The following is a 4,009-nucleotide window of genomic DNA, read 5'->3' as shown; positions in this document are numbered from 1 at the left end:
TTAAATTTTTTTTTTATATTATTTATTTTATATACTTATAATATCTCTCACCGATCACAAAGGTATTGAAGCTATTTAAAGATAATTTAAATACCTTTAACGCGACGGATATAGTATAACCCTTTTTAAAACAAATTTTAAATAAACGCCATTTAAAAAAAAAAATATATATTAATATATAAGTTTTTTGGTAGTTAGGTGTTTCTGGCTTAAAAATATAAACAAAAGGAAAAAAATATGCCCACTACGTGAAATACCCCCTAATTACCTTTATTTCGACGTCATTGGTTTTTAATAGGTTATGTTGTTCAGAATATATTAATATTTAAACATCTCTAAACAACACCACTCTGTGACTGCCAAAATGTAAATCAGAGAGCTGTTTTGAGTATGATCGAGCCTTTTTGATAATGTGTGTAACTAATGAAACGGATACTCGAACAGTGTTGCCACGGACAATTTTTTTTTCCTACCAAGACCAACCATACCTACCAAAAATGTGTTTAAGGTTTTAAATTGTTTTTACCAATGCCAAGTTTATTACAAATGTAGACAACATAACATTTAGTAAAACTAAAACACAGCTAGTAGAATAAAACAAATTGACTACGTATAACAATTAATTTTACTGTACAGACTTACACAAATGTTTATCTCTTTACAGATACATATTATTATTAGTATTATTATTATTAAGTCGAGGATGCTCGCGCTGCGACCTAAGAAGATCTATTGTGCTTAACCCTACCCCAGACTATTTAAGAAGTCAGGAGGAGGACGCCATGTTTCAAATTTTGAATAAAGAAGACAATCGTCCCCTAGTCTGCTATCTATGATACGTGGACAGTCACATAGAATATGCTCTGGGGTTTCCTCACAAAAGGCTAGGGACCATGCAAGCGCATTTGGGCTCCACGCTTTGCGAGACACTCAGCCTTTTCGTTGCCTTCAAACCCTTCATGTTCCGGAACCCACCAAAGCCTTAACTATTGTGGATTTCCAAGCAGTTCAAAAGAGCTTTTCAGCTGTCCACAACCCTGGTGCCGTTTTAAAAGAGTGTAAGGCCTTTAACCTGCCTGACTATCCGACATAATATTTATTTTGGACAAATGGGGTTCTTTACATAGACTTTGATTGCGAACACTTCCGCCTGGAATATAGTTGGGTATGTGCCAATTGGCAGAATTTTCTGGAATCTTGATCCAAACACGCCTTCAAAAATACCCCGAAGATCTCCAATTTTATTTCTGGTCATATTGGGCAGTCGTTAGTAGAGCGCTCCAGCAGGCCTCTTTTTCAAACCAAATAGAAAAACGAGGAGGAATGCCTTAAATGAAACCAAGGGCATCCGTTGGATAGGTGCCCTTAGCTTCTATGATAGGCCCGCGGACCAGTCGCAGCCGTCCATTCGAACGACATGACCAAGCCAGCGGAGCCGCTGCATTTTAATTCGCTGCACTATGTCCATATCGTTGTAAAGCTCATACAGCTCATCGTTAAATCGTCTGCGGTACTCGCCGTCGCCAACGCGTAAAGGCCCGTAAATCTTCCGCAAAATCTTTCTCTCAAACACTTCAAGAGCCGCCTCATCGGATGTTGTCATTGTCCATGTTTCTGCGCCATATACCAGCACTGGCATGATGAGTGACTTATAGAGCGTGGTTTTCGTACGTCGAGAGAGACTTTACTCCTGAATTGCCTACTCAGTCCAAAGTAGCACCTGTTGGCAAGAGTGATTCTGCGTTGGATTTCAATGCTGACATTATTATCGATGTTAATGCTGGTTCCCAAGTAAACGAAATTCTCTACTTTCTCGAAATTGTAACTGTCAACAGTGACGTGGGTGCCAAGGCGCGAATGTGCTGACTGTTTGTTTGATGACAGGAGATACTTCGTCTTGTCCTCGTTTACCACCAGACCCATGCGCTTTGCTTCCCTATGCAACTTGGAAAAGGCAGAACAGACTTCGCGGTTTTTGTTACGGATGATGTTGATGTCATCGGCATACGCCAGCAATAGCAAGCTCTTGTAGTAACTTGTTCCTGAGCGGTTCAGTTCTGCAGCTCTTATTATCTTCTCCAACATCAGATTAAAGAAGTCAGATGAAAGGGAGTCGCCCTGTCTGAAACCCCGTTTTGTGGCGAACGGCTCGGAGAGGTCTTTCCCCATTCTGACGGAGCTGGTGGTATTGCTCAACGTCATTTTACACAGCCGTATCAGTTTGGCGGGTATACCAAATTCAGACATAGCGGCGTATAGGCAACTCCTTTTAGTACTGTCGTAAGCGGTTTTGAAATCGACAAATAGATGGTGTGTGTCGATCCTATTCTCGCGGGTCTTTTCCAAGATTTGGCGTATTGTGAATACCTGGTCTATGGTGGATTTGCCAGGTCTAAAGCCACACTGATAAGGCCCAATCAGTTCATTGACGGTGGGCTTCAGTCTTTCACACAATACGCTCGATAAGACCTTGTAGCCTATGCTTAGAAGGCTGATCCCGCGGTAGTTGGCGCGAATGGCGGGGTCACCTTTCTTGTGTTGGCTGAAGGGATCCTTTAAGAAGCGAAAACCGTTCACAGTAATGGCGTGCACCCCAAGTTCCTTCTTTATTTTCAGTCGGAATTTGGCCTTCGCCCATGCACAACATTAAGGTAGATTCAAAGGGAAAAGTTATAAACGTGTAAAAGTACTTTGAGTAAAGGAAATCCAACAAAACCAAATGGAATCTACGTCTGAACGGTAGTAAAATACGTAAACATTTTTGTGAATATCAACACTGTAACCCATATATGTAATACTTCTATATTGCTAGAACAATATGATCGCAATGAGTTTTCCATTCGAAATCAAAGAAAGACAGCCTATGAAAATGTTTGTGACTGTAGAAGTATACGTGTATATTTGTAAACTACTACATAGAATGAAGTGCCATATCATAACAGGGCCGGTTCAGGGAATCCAACAAACAAACACAAATTTGACGGTCTCATGTTTCCTTCAAATGTATATCGAGCCCTAGCCGCGAAAATGAAGTAAGACAACTTTTTTCAAATTTTAATTTTCATGCATAAATGCCTCTTAGAGCACCTGCATCAAAAAGTAAAAAAAAAATATATATATATATATACATTATTTTAGCGGTTAGGGCTCGGTATGACGAATTTCTCCGATACTACACGATATTTGGAAATCTGAAAAATTGGAAGATAGAAGATCTTTTCCTAAGAAAGAGAAAACTTATTTACATATAAAGCGGTGTGGTATTTTATATGTTGGCTGAATCCAATAAAGCACGTTATTCGATTGCCTTCTATGGTGATTGACGCCAATTGGAAATGCCAAATGATGCCAAGTCCTTCTCTAACTGGTATTTTTATCCTCTGCCGCCACCAACGGCCGCAGCGCTTCTCATAGATTTACAAAATTTTTTTTTTGTTAATTTTTCATAAGAGTTGTTTTTAAATAAAAATTTGTGAAACCGCTCCTGAATTTTGAAAAGTAAAATTGTCATTCTGAGTACATTCTCTTATCGGATCTCTCTTTCTTTTTTCAATTTTTCGGTACTCTGATGGAATGTACTCTGAATGTACTAGCAATATAGAAGTATTACATATATGCTGTAACCGAATTTTTTTTAGAAATAGAAATATAATGTTTTATTTTTGTTTCTTTTTTAACCAAATTTGTGTTGTTAAATGAAACAGTAATAACACGCTGTCGGATGCAGGCTTTAAACCTATTGGAGCTTCTTTAGGAAAGTATTAGCTACTGAATAAAAAAAAATTCAGCTGCTCAAATCTCCCATTGAAATTTTAATATATTTTTTTAACATGCTTTTATTAGCTTCACCCGTATGTAAAAGTTTTGAGCTTTTTAATCAAGGCCTTGTTTTTAATTATGTAACGGGTGATTTTTTTGAGGTTAGGATTTTCATGCATTAGTATTTGACAGATCACGTGGGATTCAGACATGGTGTCAAAGAGAAAGATGCTCAGTATGCTTTGAAATT

The sequence above is a fragment of the Rhagoletis pomonella genome, unplaced genomic scaffold, assembly GCF_013731165.1.
Source record: "Rhagoletis pomonella isolate Grant_MI unplaced genomic scaffold, Rhpom_1.0 Rhpom_scaffold_00004, whole genome shotgun sequence".
Lineage (NCBI taxonomy): Eukaryota > Metazoa > Arthropoda > Insecta > Diptera > Tephritidae > Rhagoletis > Rhagoletis pomonella.
This window is presented reverse-complemented; position numbering follows the sequence as displayed.